The following is a 16,949-nucleotide window of genomic DNA, read 5'->3' on the forward strand; positions in this document are numbered from 1 at the left end:
ACTACTTCCCTTCCGTTCCTCGGATACATAATCTCTCCTCAGGGTATCCAGATGGATCACTCAAAGATCACTTGCATTCAAAACTGGCCGATCCCGACATCCAGGAAAGCCCTTCAGCGATTCCTGGGGTTCTCAAACTTCTATAGGAAATTTATCAAGGATTTCTCCGCTACCACTAAACCGCTAACCCGGTTAACTAGTGTCAACGCGAAATTTGTTTGGTCCATCGAGGCACAATCAGCGTTTGATTTACTAAAGAACAGATTTACTACGGCACCGATACTGACCCTTCCGAATCCGAACCATCATTACGTGCTGGAAGTAGACGCTTCCCAGGCAGCCATAGGAGCGGTCCTGTCCCAGCGAAGCTCCTTCTCATCCCCGTTACATCCTATCGGGTTCTACTCCCGGACGCTAAATAACGCCGAACTTAACTACCCCATAGGGGAAAAGGAACTCCTCGCCATAAAATGTTCTCTGGAAAACTGGAGGCATTTACTTGAAGGTTCAACACACCCCATCACAATATACACGGATCACCGTAACTTACAGTATCTGAAAACCAGTAAAACACTGTCAGGCCGTCAAGTACGGTGGAGTTTCTTTTTTGACAGATTCAATTTTCAAATTACATACCGACCAGGCTCAAAAAATGGGAAGGCCGACGCCCTATCACGCCTGGCTGAATTTTGCGCCGCGGACACGGCCCCCACATGGATCATACCACCAAAGAAACTCGTCCTCGCCACCGTCGGGTTGGAAACCCAGCTTAAGGATGCTTTGAATATGGACCATGCCAACACACCCCCAGGTCTTCTACAGAACCAACAAGGTTTCCTCTACAAGGATAACCAACTGTACATACCACCCTCCCTCACCACCCAGGTGATCAAACTCTGCCATGACTCACCCCTCGCGGGGCACCCTGGCATAGCCAAAACCATAAACTTGATACGCAGAAACTTCTGGTGGCCAAAAATATCCAAAGAGATTGAGGTATACGTTTCCACCTGCGAGACCTGTGCCTCATGCAAAAGTGACAGGAATCGACCATATGGCCTACTAATGAGTCTTCCCATCGCCAACAGACCCTGGGAATGGGTTTCGATGGACTTCATCGTAGAACTCCCCCTTTCCAGAGGAAACAACACCATCATGGTGGTAGTAGATATGCTGACTAAGATGGCACACTTCGTGGCCCTCAAAAAGTTACCCTCCTCCAGGGAAACAGCCGAGGCCTTCCTGTCCAATATCATAAAGTTACATGGAGTTCCTTGCCAGGTCATATCAGACAGGGGTTCGCAATTTATATCCAAATTCTGGAGAGCGCTCTGTTCCAGACTCCAAATCGACCACAGGATGTCTAGCGCCTATCACCCCCAAACTAACGGGCAGACAGAAAGGGTGAATCGGTGCCTGGAACAGTTCCTCAGATGTCACTGCTCATTTCTCCAAGATGACTGGGAAGGCCTACTTCCCCTCGCCGAATTCGCCTATAACAATTCCACGAATTCCTCCACTTTACATAGTCCATTTTTTGCTAATTATGGATTCCACCCTAGGTCTCTTCCTCAAACCAGTCTTCCCACAAATTTTCCAGCCACAGACGATTATCTAACTACTCTGCAAACTACCCTCAAGACGCTGAAAGACAACCTCCAACGGGCAAAGGAAAGACAAAAGACCTACTACGACCGCCGCAGAAGAGGAAATCCTTCCTACCAGGTCGGGGACTCGGTATGGCTGTCGACGAGAAACCTTCGGTTGGGGGTACCTTCCAAGAAATTGGGAAAACAATTCTTGGGTCCCTTTCCGATTGAAAGGGTTATCAACCCCAACACGGTGAGACTCACCCTTCCCCCTCGACTACAGGTACATCCCACATTCCATGTGTCACTGTTGAAGCCGTTTAGACCTAGCCCGTTCCCATCACGGGATCCTCGACTCTCGCCCCCGATAGACGTCCAAGGTGAAGAGGAATTTGAAGTCGAACAGCTCCTCGATTCCAGGAGAAGACGGGGGAGGATCCAATACCTCGTTAGATGGAAGGGGTATGGCTTCCAGGATGACTCTTGGGAAGATGTGCAAGACGTTCATGCTCCCAGGCTGCAAAAGTTGTTCCACCGGAGGTTCCCCGACCGACCCTCCCCTATTGGGGTACCCCGGAGGGGTCCCCTTGGGGGGGTACTGTGATGGAACGCACCGGCCGCTGGGCTGTCTAATGGCGCCGCCCACTCACGCTCCGGCCAATAAATAGGAGTCAGGGGCTGTACAGGGTGTTTCACTAATGGAGTGCGCACCCTGTCAGCTCCATTTGCACAGGAGGACGGAATCGCTGATGCGGGTCTGGAACCCTACAGCTCAGGGAGGACTCACCACCATCTGCTAAAGACTTCCACACTGCTGCCTTCCTCTTAGAGGATTCACCACCATCTGCTACAGACTTCCACACTGCTGCCTTCCTCTTGGAGGATTCACCACCATCTGCTACGGCTCCCCCACTGCTGGTTCCCTCTCGGAGGACTCCTAAACCGCAAGTACATGCCTGCTAACAGGCTCCGCTGTTTATGTGGAAGTTAACCTGAGGAATTGCTGCCACACGGTGGTGAGAGTTGATATTGCAGTCACATACTAACCTTGAAGAGTTGCTGCCACCCGGTGGTGAGAGTTGATATTGCAGTTACATACTAATCTGAAGAATTGCTGCCACACGGTGGTGAGAGTTGATATTGCAGTCACATACTAACCTTGAAGAGTTGCTGCCACCCGGTGGTGAGAGTTGATATTGCAGTTACATACTAACCTGTAGAATTGCTGCCACCCGGTGGTGAGAGTTGATATTGCAGTTATATATATTCCTGAGGAATTGCTATAAAAATACCTCCTGACCTTCGCAACTAAGAGGAGATCTTCCTCCCCATTAATTAATCTGTTTATGTGTATTGCGGTACATGATTTTGGTAACCCCAACCTCTCCGCCTAAGACTGAGAGAGCCGCCTGGGGTTCAAATTGAGCAGCCGCAAAACACACAGCCAGCACTTAGGCATTGTGGTAAATAGTTGATGTCCATTGACTCTGCAGTTGAGATCCTAACTAATCAACTTGGTGCGTTACACTTCCCCATTCCTCTGGTGATGAGGAGCAGAGGGTGGGGATCATCATCTCGCTGCTCAGGGATAACGCTCAGTCCTGGGCCTTTTCACTGCCGGTGGGGGCACGGCCCCTCTGTTCAGTGGATGAATTTTTTTAGCCCTGGGTCAGATATATGATGATCCGGATCGTATTGCTCTGGCTGAGTCTAGACTACGTCTTTTATGCCAGGGTAAACAGTCCGCAGAGATATACTGTTCAGAATTTCGGAGATGGGCAGCTGATACTGGTTGGAATGATGCTGCACTCTGAAGTCAATGGTCATTGACATTGCCATGGTCTTTCATTGCCATGGTCTTTCAGAGGGATTGAAAGATGCATTTGCCTTTCATGAGAGACCTACCTCCTTGGACTCTGCCATGTCTCGGGCCGTTCGTATTGACAGGCGTCTTAGAGAGAGAGGAGAGATCTCTCCTTCCTGTCATACTCAGTCCAAGGACAGTGTGGCGGTCTCATTCAGTGCACAGGGGTCTCAGTCGCTCTTAATCCCTTCTGAGCAGGTGCCCATGCAGCTGGGTTTGCTTGCCTCTGACAATAGAGGATTCAGCTCTCATAGGAAGGTTTGTTTCTGTTGTGGAGGTATAAATCATTTGGCAAATGTTTGTCCCTCTAGGAGATTCAGGCAGTTTTTTGAGAGTAATAAAGAAACTAAAAGAAAAAAATCCTCTAAAAACGTTCCATCTGTTACTATTGGCAAGGTTGATGTGGAAATTGAAGGTTTTCCGTTTGCTTGTAGTTCCCGTTTTGTCCTACCTGCCAGGGTGGTGCTAGAGAGCAAGAAAAATTTTTGTGAGATTTTTGTAGATAGTGGAGCAGCTGTCAATCTGATTGATAATCAATTTGCTATAACTCATGGTTTCCAGGTATGCACTTTGGGAAAGGATATACCTGTTTTTGCTATTGATTCCGTTCCACTTTCTCAGAAATCGTTAAAGGGCATAGTTCACAATATCCGTTTGATTGTGAGTGATACTCATGTTGAGGATGTGTCATGTTTCGTCCTATGCGGGTTGCCTACTCCTCTAGTGTTGGAGCTACCCTGGCTCACTAAACATAACCCCACCATTGATTGGCAAGCGAGGCAAATAAATGGTTGGAGTAACTTTTGCAGAGAGAATTGCCTCACAACATCTGTTTCTGAGGTTTCTACTAAGACTGTACCATCTTTTCTCTCTGAATTTTCCGATGTGTTTTCTGAGAGTGGTGTTCAGGACTTGCCCCCTCACAGGGAGTACGATTGCCCTATTAATCTCACCCCAGGCGCCAAGCTGCCTAAATCTCGTTTATACAATCTCTCCCAACCTGAAAGGGTGGCTATGCGTGCTTATATCTCTGAGAGTCTGAGAAAGGGACACATACGACCCTCGAAGTCACCTGTTGCCGCTGGTTTTTTCTTTGTTAAGAAAAAAGATGGTTCTTTAAGACCATGTCTGGATTTCAGGGAGCTGAACAGTATCACAATTCGTGACCCTTATCCGCTTCCTCTAATCCCGGACCTGTTTAACCAGATTGTTGGGGCTAAAGTTTTTTCCAAGTTGGATCTAAGAGGGGCATACAACCTGGTCAGAGTCAGAGAAGGAGACGAATGGAAGACGGCCTTCAATACCCCTGAGGGCCATTTTGAGAATTTGGTTATGCCTTTTGGTTTGATGAATGCTCCAGCCGTCTTTCAGCATTTTGTGAACCGCATTTTTTATCATTTAATGGGGAAATTTGTATTTGTGTATCTAGATGACATTTTGATTTTTTCTCCTGATTTCAAAACTCATAAGGAACACTTACGTCAGGTCTTGCTCATCCTGCGGGAGAATAAATTGTACGCTAAACTGGAAAAATGTGTGTTTGCGGTTCCAGAAATTCAATTTCTGGGGTTTCTTCTCTCCGCTTCTGGTTTTCGCATGGACCCCGAGAAGGTCCGAGCTGTGCTTGAGTGGGAGCTTCCTAAGAATCAGAAGGCACTGATGCGTTTTTTGGGGTTTGCCAATTATTACAGGAAGTTTATTTTGAATTATTCCTCTGTTGTTAAACCACTCACTGATATGACTAGAAAGGGGGTAGATTTTTCCTCCTGGTCGGTAGAGGCGCATAAGGCCTTTTCTAATATCAAGGAGAGTTTTGCTTCCGCTCCCATCTTGGTACAACCTGATATTTCTCTACCCTTCATAGTTGAGGTTGATGCTTCTGAGGTGGGTGTGGGTGCGGTCTTGTCTCAGGGTCCCTCTCCTGCCAAATGGCGACCGTGTGCCTTTTTCTCGAAGAAACTCTCCTCCGCAGAGAGAAATTACGATGTGGGAGTTAAAGAGTTGTTGGCCATCAAGTTAGCTTTTGAGGAATGGCGCCATTGGCTAGAGGGAGCCAGACACCCTATTACCGTGTTTACTGACCATAAGAATCTGGCCTACTTGGAGTCAGCCAAGCGTCTGAACCCAAGACAGGCCAGATGGTCTTTGTTCTTTTCAAGGTTTAATTTTGTTGTCACGTTCCGCCCTGGGGTTAAGAATGTGAAGGCGGATGCCCTGTCACGTTGTTTTCCGGGAGGTGGGAATTTTGAAGACCCGGGTCCCATTTTGGCTGAAGGTGTGGTGGTCTCTGCTCTTTATCCTGAATTGGAGGCAGAGGTTCAGGTAGCCCAGTCAGAGGCTCCTGATCTTTGTCCTCCTGGGAGGTTGTTTGTGCCTCTCGCTTTAAGACACAAGATTTTTAAGGAGCACCACGATACTGTCCTTGCTGGGCACCCGGGGGCAAGAGCCACAGTGGATCTCATCGCTCGGAGATTCTGGTGGCCGGCGCTTCGTAAGTCGGTTGAGGGTTTTGTGGCAGCCTGCGAGACCTGCACTAGTGCCAAAGTCCCTCATTCACGGCCATCAGGTCCTCTCCTTCCGTTACCCATTCCTTCCCATCCTTGGACACATCTGTCCATGGACTTCATTACGGACCTGCCTCGTTCCTCGGGGAAGACTGTGATTCTGGTGGTGGTGGACCGTTTTAGCAAAATGGTGTATTTTTATTCCTTTTCCTGGCTTGTCCAATGCTAAGACGCTGGCGCAGGCATTTATTGATCACATTGTCAAATTGCATGGTATTCCTTCAGACATAGTCTCTGATAGGGGCACACAGTTTTTTTTCCAGATTCTGGAAGGCTTTCTGTTCTCGCTTGGGGGTTCAGTTGTCATTCTCTTCTGCTTTCCACCCGCAGTCAAATGGCCAGACAGAGCGCGTCAATCAGAATCTGGAGACCTATCTGCGCTGTTTTGTGGCGGAGAATCAGGAGGATTGGTGTTCTTTTTTGTCCCTTGCTGAGTTTGTTTTAAATAACCGTCGTCAGGAGTCCTCTGATAAGTAACAATTTTTTGGTGTATATGGGTTTCATCCGCAGTTTGGGACATTCTCTGGAGAGGGGTCTTCTGGTTTACCTGATGAGGACAGATTCTGCTCGTCTTTGTCATCTATTTGGCAAAAGATTCAGGATAATCTAAAGAGCATGAGTGAAAGATATAAGCGTGTGGCGGATAAGAGACATGTGCCTGGTCCGGACCTGAATGTTGGTGATCTGGTGTGGTTGTCTACTAAGAATATCAAATTGAAGGTTCCCTCCTGGAAGTTGGGTCCTAAGTTTATTGGGCCTTACAAAATCTTGTCCGTCATCAATCCTGTTGCCTACCGTCTTGATCTTCCTCAGACTTGGAAGATCCATAATGTTTTTCATATGTCCTTATTAAAACCTTATGTCCAACCCATTGTACCCTCGTCTTTGCCTCCTCCTCCGATTGTGGTTGATGGTAATCTTGAATTTCAGGTCTCTAGGATTGTGGATTCTCGTGTTGTCCGCGGTTCTCTCCAGTACCTCGTTCATTGGGAGGGGTATGGTCCTGAGGAGAGGATGTGGGTCCCAGTGACGGACATTAAGGCCACTCGTCTCATCAGGGCTTTTCATAGGTCCCATCCGGAGTCCACTTGTAGAAGGAGGGGTACTGTCACCACCAGACATCTGAGAAGCTTTGACAGACGTTCTTCAGAACCTCCTCCTTGAGGTTCCTTTTTGTTTTGCTTTCGTTTTCTCATCTCGTTAGCCTCTCCCAGCTGTCATGTAGTTGCACTGATTGCATCCCTTTAAATCCCTTCCCATACTGCATCACTTTGCGGTTTATACAACTTCCTGGAGTGTGTGCATGCTGGATGCTACTACTGAGTCTTCTACAGATAAGTTTTGTTCATTCATTTGTGTTTTCCTGTTTGCTGGATCCCAGGTGACCCTGACTCCCTTCGTATCAAGTGTAGGGAGACGGTGGTCGTGTACCCTCACTATTATAGGGTGTTCAGGTGTTATACAGTTGAGGTACGAGGATATGCGATCATCTACCATTGAGATTTTTGCATAGGCTGAGCAGTTAGGGAGAGAGCCAGGTCTGTTGCAGGGCTCTCCCTTTGGTTCCTTAGTTTTGGATCCAGTCAGTTGGATCTTCATTTTGTGTCTTCTAGTTTTCTGTACACCTTCCGTGACAGTAGGGGAGCTATCCCTAATGATCTACGCTTTCCCTGCCTGAAAGCGGAGTAATCGCTCCAAAATGGGTGGCCCCACTTATCGGTGGCTGTACCCTGTTATACTGGTCCCTTCCTGATATTACCCCAAATACAAGAACACTGCCTCAATGCAAAGGTATTGCGTTTTGATGCCAGACAGTCCTGTGTAGGGAATCCAGATCCAAGTCACAGCGGAGGTAGACGTTACAAAAAAAAAATATAGTCCCAAGTTAAATAAATGGCGGTATAGTGATGGAGGGTGCCAGCAGATGAATGGCTTGCAGCACGATATAGCAGCAAGAGTCGGGTTTAAATATTCCCCCTTACCTCAATGCGCCTATTAGGTTGGCGTCTTCTATAGGCCATTGCGCATGCGCCGGTGTCTTACGTTCAAGACACCATGGCATGTGATGTAACAGTGCGCATTGCGCAGGCGCCGATGACCTCACAGTCATTTGAGTGCGCATGCGCCTGGAGATTAGATACTCCTGGCAAAAGGATACAGCTTGCCCAGTGCGCCTGCGCATACAAACAGAGCTCCGGTCAATGCGCCCTGAGAAAGCCAAAGGAATGCTATATGTCAGTGGATCTTAGATTAAATATATGGCAACATTAAAATGCGTTTCCCTATATTTAAATGACGCCTTTGTGTGTGTATATTGACCAATGATTGGTCAGATTACAATAACACCTGAATTACAGGAGGAGGATGACTCCAGACATGTTGTGTACATAACATATAATATTATAACTTGATTTTATTTTTGCAATGATTAGAGAGGCAAGTATGAAAAATTCTGTATTTATACTGGGCTGAATTAGAGACTTAAAATAAATCCAGCCCACTGAACCCATTGCTGGCAGTGTAAAATATTGGGAACAGTGAAGAGACTAGAGAGTCAAATACCTGATGTGTCCCAACTTAATGATGTTTAAGTGTAAGACCTATCGCGGTCAGATAAACGGCTTATCCAAGAGCTGGGGTTTCCTGCATGTTTCTCTTGGACGTGTCGGGCAATTGAGGTGTCCCTTTTATGTCTTATATCACAAAGATGTTCCCCATACGTCTCTTTAGCTGTATTATGGTTTCCCCCACATATTGCATTGGATATGTACATGTGCATAGATAAACTAATCCCATGCTTTTGCAATTGGCATAATCTCGGATGTCATACATTTTTTGCGTAAACACACTCATAAGGCCTCTTTCACACGGGCGTTGCAGATTGGGGCCGGATGCGTTCAGGGTGTGACTAGTGAAACTCGCACCATTTTGCAAGCAAGTTCAGTCAGTTTTGTCTGCGATTGCGTTTAGTTGTTCAGTTTTTTCCGCGCGGGTGCAATGCGTTTTGATTAGAGTTGAGCGAACACCTGGATGTTCGGGTTCGAGAAGTTCGGCCCCGATCCGAACTTCGTCCCGAACCCGAACCCCATTGAAGTCAATGGGGACCCGAACTTTTCGGCACTAAAAAGGCTGTAAAACAGCCCAGGAAAGGGCTAGAGGGCTGCAAAAGGCAGCAACATGTAGGTAAATCCCCTGCAAACAAATGTGGATAGGGAAATTAATAAAAATAAAAATAAAATAAATAAAAATTAACCAAAATCAATTGGAGAGAGGTCCCATAGCAGAGAATCTGGCTTCCCGTCACCCACCACTGGAACAGTCCATTCTCAGATATTTAGGCCCCGGAACCCAGGCAGAGGAGAGAGGTCCCGTAACAGAGAATCTGGCTTCATGTCAGCAGAGAATTAGTCTGCATGTCATAGCAGAGAATGAGGCTTCACGTCAGCCACCACTGCAACAGTCCATTGGCATATATTTAGGCCCAGCACCCAGGCAGAGGAGAGAGGTCCCGTAACAGACAATCTGGCTTCATGTCAGCAGAGAATCAGTCTGCATGTCATAGCAGAGAATCAGGCTTCACGTCACCCACCACTGCAACAGTCCATTTTCATAAGTTTAGGCCCAGCACCCAGGCAGAGGAGAGAGGTCCCGTAACAGACAATCTGGCTTCATGTCAGCAGAGAATTAGTCTGCATGTCATAGCAGAGAATGAGGCTTCACGTCAGCCACCACTGCAACAGTCCATTGGCATATATTTAGGCCCAGCACCCAGGCAGAGGAGAGAGGTCCCGTAACAGACAATCTGGCTTCATGTCAGCAGAGAATCAGTCTGCATGTCATAGCAGAGAATCAGGCTTCACGTCACCCACCACTGCAACAGTCCATTTTCATAAGTTTAGGCCCAGCACCCAGGCAGAGGAGAGAGGTCCCGTAACAGACAATCTGGCTTCATGTCAGCAGAGAATTAGTCTGCATGTCATAGCAGAGAATGAGGCTTCACGTCAGCCACCACTGCAACAGTCCATTGGCATATATTTAGGCCCAGCACCCAGGCAGAGGAGAGAGGTCCCGTAACAGACAATCTGGCTTCATGTCAGCAGAGAATTAGTCTGCATGTCATAGCAGAGAATGAGGCTTCACGTCAGCCACCACTGCAACAGTCCATTGGCATATATTTAGGCCCAGCACCCAGGCAGAGGAGAGAGGTCCCGTAACAGACAATCTGGCTTCATGTCAGCAGAGAATCAGTCTTCATGTCATAGCAGAGAATCAGGCTTCACGTCAGCCACCACTGCAACAGTCCATTGGCATATATTTAGGCCCAGCACACAGGCAGAGGAGAGAGGTCCCGTAACAGACAATCTGGCTTCATGTCAGCAGAGAATCAGTCTTCATATCATAGCAGAGAATCAGGCTTCACGTCACCCACCACTGTAAGAGTCCATTTTCATAAATTTAGGCCCAGCACCCAGGCAGAGGAGAGAGGTCCCGTAACAGAGGATCTGGCTTCATGTCAGCAGAGAATCAGTCTTCATATCATAGCAGAGAATCAGGCTTCACGTCACCCACCACTGTAAGAGTCCATTTTCATAAATTTAGGCCCAGCACCCAGGCAGAGGAGAGAGGTCCCGTAACAGAGGATCTGGCTTCATGTCAGCAGAGAATCAGTCTGCATGTCATAGCAGAGAATCAGGCTTCACGTCACCCAACATTGGAACAGTCCATTGGCATATATTTAGGCCCCGGCACCCAGACAGAGGAGAGGTTCATTCAACTTTGGGTAGCCTCGCAATATAATGGTAAAATGAAAATAAAAATAGGATTGAATGAGGAAGTGCCCTGGAGTCCAATAATATATGGTTAAGGGGAGGTAGTTAATGTCTAATCTGGACAAGGGACGGACAGATCCTGTGGGATCCATGCCTGGTTCATTTTTATGAACGTCAGCTTGTCCACATTGGCTGTAGACAGGCGGCTGCGTTTGTCTGTAATGACGCCCCCTGCCGTGCTGAATACACGTTCAGACAAAACGCTGGCCGCCGGGCAGGCCAGCACCTCCAAGGCATAAAAGGCTAGCTCTGGCCACGTGGACAATTTAGAGACCCAGAAGTTGAATGGGGCCGAACCATCAGTCAGTACGTGGAGGGGTGTGCACATGTACTGTTCCACCATGTTAGTGAAATGTTGCCTCCTGCTAACACGTTGCGTATCAGGTGGTGGTGCAGTTAGCTGTGGCGTGTTGACAAAAGTTTTCCACATCTCTGCCATGCTAACCCTGCCCTCAGAGGAGCTGGCATTGACACAGCTGCCTTGGCGACCTCTTGCTCCTCCTCTGCCTTGGCCTTGGGCTTCCACTTGTTCCCCTGTGACATTTGGGAATGCTCTCAGTAGCGCGTCTACCAACGTGCGCTTGTACTCGCGCATCTTCCTATCACGCTCCAGTGCAGGAAGTAAGGTGGGCACATTGTCTTTGTAGCGTGGATCCAGCAGGGTGGCAACCCAGTAGTCCGCACAGGTTAAAATGTGGGCAACTCTGCTGTCGTTGCGCAGGCACTGCAGCATGTAGTCGCTCATGTGTGCCAGGCTGCCCAGGGGTAAGGACAAGCTGTCCTCTGTGGGAGGCGTATCGTCATCGTCCTGCCTTTCCCCCCAGCCACGCACCAGTGATGGACCCGAGCTGCGTTGGGTGCCACCCCGCTGTGACCATGCTTCATCCTCATCCTCCTCCACCTCCTCCTCGTCCTCCTCGTCCTCCAGTAGTGGGCCCTGGCTGGCCACATTTGTACCTGGCCTCTGCTGTTGCCAAAAACCTCCCTCTGAGTCACTTCGAAGAGACTGGCCTGAAAGTGCTAAAAATGACCCCTCTTCCTCCTCCTCCTCCTCCTCCTGGGCCACCTCCTCTTCCATCATCGCCCTAAGTGTTTTCTCAAGGAGACATAGAAGTGGTATTGTAACGCTGATAACGGCGTCATCGCCACTGGCCATGTTGGTGGAGTACTCGAAACAGCGCAACAGGGCACACAGGTCTCGCATGGAGGCCCAGTCATTGGTGGTGAAGTGGTGCTGTTCTGTAGTGCGACTGACCCGTGCGTGCTGCAGCTGAAACTCCACTATGGCCTGCTGCTGCTCGCACAGTCTGTCCAGCATGTGCAAGGTGGAGTTCCACCTGGTGGGCACGTCGCATATGAGGCGGTGAGCGGGAAGGCCGAAGTTACGCTGTAGCGCAGACAGGCGAGCAGCAGCAGGATGTGAACGCCGGAAGCGCGAACAGACGGCCCGCACTTTATGCAGCAGCTCTGACATGTCGGGGTAGTTGTGTATGAACTTCTGCACCACCAAATTCAGCACATGCGCCAAGCAAGGGATGTGCGTCAAATTGGCTAGTCCCAGAGCTGCAACGAGATTTCGCCCATTATCACACACCACCAGGCCGGGCTTGAGGCTCACCGGCAGCAACCACTCGTCGGTCTGTTGTTCTATACCCCGCCACAACTCCTGTGCGGTGTGGGGCCTGTCCCCCAAACATATGAGTTTCAGAATGGCCTGCTGACGTTTACCCCGGGCTGTGCTGAAGTTGGTGGTGAAGGTGTGTGGCTGACTGGATGAGCAGGTGGAAGAAGAGGAGGAGGAAGCCGAGAAGGAGGAGGTGGCAACAGGAGGCAAAGAATGTTGCCCTGCGATCCTTGGCGGCGGAAGGACGTGCGCCAAACAGCTCTCCGCCTGGGGCCCAGCTGCCACTACATTTACCCAGTGTGCAGTTAGGGAGATATAGCGTCCCTGGCCGTGCTTACTGGTCCACGTATCTGTGGTTAGGTGGACCTTGCTACAGATGGCGTTGCGCAGTGCACACTTGATTTTATCGGATACTTGGTTGTGCAGGGAAGGCACGGCTCTCTTGGAGAAGTAGTGGCGGCTGGGAACAACATACTGTGGGACAGCAAGCGACATGAGCTGTTTGAAGCTGTCTGTGTCCACCAGCCTAAATGACAGCATTTCATAGGCCAGTAGTTTAGAAATGCTGGCATTCAGGGCCAGGGATCGAGGGTGGCTAGGTGGGAATTTACGCTTTCTCTCAAATGTTTGTGAGATGGAGAGCTGAACGCTGGCGTGTGACATGGTTGAGACGCTTGGTGACGGAGGTGGTGGTGGTGGTGTTGGTGGTACATCCCCTGTTTGCTGGGCGGCAGGTGCCAACGTTCCTCCAGAGGCGGAGGAAGAGGCCGAGGCGGCAGCAGCAGAAGAGGTAGCAGGGGGAGCCTGAGTGACTTCCTTGGTTTTAAGGTGTTTACTCCACTGCAGTTCATGCTTTGCATGCAGGTGCCTGGTCATGCAGGTTGTGCTCAGGTTCAGAACGTTAATGCCTCGCTTCAGGCTCTGATGGCACAGCGTGCAAACCACTCGGGTCTTGTCGTCAGCACATTGTTTGAAGAAGTGCCATGCCAGGGAACTCCTTGAAGCTGCCTTTGGGGTGCTCGGTCCCAGATGGCGGCGGTCAGTAGCAGGCGGAGTCTCTTGGCGGCGGGTGTTCTGCTTTTGCCCACTGCTCCCTCTTTTGCTACGCTGTTGGCTCGGTCTCACCACTGCCTCTTCCTCCGAACTGTGAAAGTCAGTGGCACGACCTTCATTCCATGTGGGGTCTAGGACCTCATCGTCCCCTGCATCGTCTTCCACCCAGTCTTGATCCCTGACCTCCTGTTCAGTCTGCACACTGCAGAAAGACGCAGCAGTTGGCACCTGTGTTTCGTCATCATCAGAGACATGCTGAGGTGGTATTCCCATGTCCTCATCATCAGGAAACATAAGTGGTTGTGCGTCAGTGCATTCTATGTCTTTCACCGCTGGGGAAGGGCTAGGTGGATGCCCTTGGGAAACCCTGCCAGCGGAGTCTTCAAACAGCATAAGAGACTGCTGCATAACTTGAGGCTGAGACAGTTTCCCTGGTATGCATGGGGGTGATGTGACAGACTGATGGGGTTGGTTTTCAGGCGCCATCTGTGCGCTTTCTGCAGAAGACTGGGTGGGAGATAATGTGAACGTGCTGGATCCACTGTCGGCCACCCAATTGACTAATGCCTGTACCTGCTCAGGCCTTACCATCCTTAGAACGGCATTGGGCCCCACCATATATCGCTGTAAATTCTGGCGGCTACTGGGACCTGAGGTAGTTGGTACACTAGGACGTGTGGATGTGGCAGAACGGCCACGTCCTCTCCCAGCACCAGAGGGTCCACTAACACCACCACGACCATGTCCACGTCCGCGTCCCTTACTAGATGTTTTCCTCATTGTTATGGTTCACCACAACAACAAAAATATTATTTGGCCCAATGTATTGTATTCAAATTCAGCGGGATATAAATTTGAGGCCTAGTATTTAGGCGCTGGGTGACCGGTATGGATTTAGTGACAGAATTAGACTTGGAAATGCACAGTAGCGTGTGTGTGAAGTTATTCTGAATGACCCTATGTGCACCTTGAATATTATATACCCTTTTAGGGATAGATTTCAAATAGCTCTGATATAGCAGAAACCACTAAATTATGAAATTGCTAAATTGGGAATTGTATTTCAACCCAGAACAAAAAATGTGCTTTGACGGACACTAAATAACTTTCCCAGCCACAACAGGACAGCGGTAACGAGAGATTTAGCGGGATATAAATTTGAGGCCTAGTATTTAGGCGCTGGGTGACCGGTATGGATTTAGTGACAGAATTAGACTTGGAAATGCACAGTAGCGTGTGTGTGAAGTTATTCTGAATGACCCTATGTGCACCTTGAATATTATATACCCTTTTAGGGATAGATTTCAAATAGCTCTGATATAGCAGAAACCACTAAATTATGAAATTGCTAAATTGGGAATTGTATTTCAACCCAGAACAAAAAATGTGCTTTGACGGACACTAAATAACTTTCCCAGCCACAACAGGACAGCGGTAACGAGAGATTTAGCGGGATATAAATTTGAGGCCTAGTATTTAGGCGCTGGGTGACCGGTATGGATTTAGTGACAGAATTAGACTTGGAAATGCACAGTAGCGTGTGTGTGAAGTTATTCTGAATGACCCTATGTGCACCTTGAATATTATATACCCTTTTAGGGATAGATTTCAAATAGCTCTGATATAGCAGAAACCACTAAATTATGAAATTGCTAAATTGGGAATTGTATTTCAACCCAGAACAAAAAATGTGCTTTGACGGACACTAAATAACTTTCCCAGCCACAACAGGACAGCGGTAACGAGAGATTTAGCGGGATATAAATTTGAGGCCTAGTATTTAGGCGCTGGGTGACCGGTATGGATTTTGTGACAGAATTAGACTGGGATATGGCCAAAATATAACCACACTATTGCTGGTTAAATGCACTTGGTGACGGGCGCAGCTTGCCCCTGATGTAGTATATGGCCAAAAAATGAACAGACTATTGCTGGTTAAATGCACTTGGTGACAGGCGCAGCTTGCCCCTGATTTAGTATATGGCCAAAAAATGAACAGACTATTGCTGGTTAAATACACTTGGTGTGATAGCTTGACCAACCACACTACTGAGGGTTAAATGCACTTGGTGACGGGCGCAGCTTGCCCCTGATGTAGTATATGGCCAAAAAATGAACAGACTATTGCTGGTTAAATGCACTTGGTGTCACAGCTTGACGAACCACACTACTGAGGGTTAAATGCACTTGGTGACGGGCGCAGCTTGCCCCTGATGTAGTATATGGCCAAAAAATGAACAGACTATTGCTGGTTAAATGCACTTGGTGATGGGCGCAGCTTGCCCCTGATTTAGTATATGGCCAAAAAATGAACAGACTATTGCTGGTTAAATGCACTTGGTGTGATAGCTTGACCAACCACACTACTGAGGGTTAAATGCACTTGGTGACGGGCACAGCTTGCCCCTGATGTAGTATATGGCCAAAAAATAAACAGACTATTGCTGGTTAAATGCACTTGGTGTGACAGCTTCACCCTGATGTAGGCTTTAGCCAAAAAACAACCACACCATTGAGGGTTAAATGCACTTGGTCGCAGCTTGTGCTGGCGCACCACAAGACACAAAATGGCCGCCGATCACCCCAGAAAAATGTGACTGACAAACGGTCTGGGCAGCCTAAAAACAGTGAGCAATTGAGTATCAGCAGCTCAATGACCCACAGCTGCAGATCGATCAATAATCAAGTCCTTTGGAGGCGTTAATCTGCCTAATCTCGCCCTACTGTCGCAGCCGCAACCTCTCCCTACGCTAATCAGAGCAGAGTGACGGGCGGCGCTATGTGACTCCAGCTTAAATAGAGGCTGGGTCACATGGTGTTCTGGCCAATCACAGCCATGCCAATAGTAGGCATGGCTGTGATGGCCTCTTGGGGCAAGTAGTATGACGCTTGTTGATTGGCTGCTTTGCAGCCTTTCAAAAAGCGCCAAGAAAGCGTCACAAAAGCGCCAAGAAAGCGACGAACACCGAACCCGAACCCGGACTTTTACGAAAATGTCCGGGTTCGGGTCCGTGTCACGGACACCCCAAAATTCGGTACGAACCCGAACTATACAGTTCGAGTTCGCTCATCCCTAGTTTTGATGTGTTTTTCACGCGTGTGATAAAAAACTGAATGTTTACAAACATCATCTCTTAGCAACCATCAGTGAAAAACGCATCGCACCCGCACTTGCTTGCGGATGCAATGCGTTATTCACGCAGCCCCATTCACTTCTATGGAGCCAGGGCTGCGTGAAAAACGCTGAATATAGAACATGCTGCGATTTTCACGCAACGCAGAACTGATGCGTGAAAAACAACGCTCATGTACACAGCCCCATTGAAATGAATGGTTCAGGATTCAGTGCGGGTGCAATGCCTTCACGTCACGCATTGCACCCGCACGGAAATCACGCTTGTGTGAAAGGGACCTAAAACTTTTTGT

Source organism: Bufo gargarizans, chromosome 3 (genome assembly GCF_014858855.1).
Source record: "Bufo gargarizans isolate SCDJY-AF-19 chromosome 3, ASM1485885v1, whole genome shotgun sequence".
NCBI lineage: Eukaryota > Metazoa > Chordata > Amphibia > Anura > Bufonidae > Bufo > Bufo gargarizans.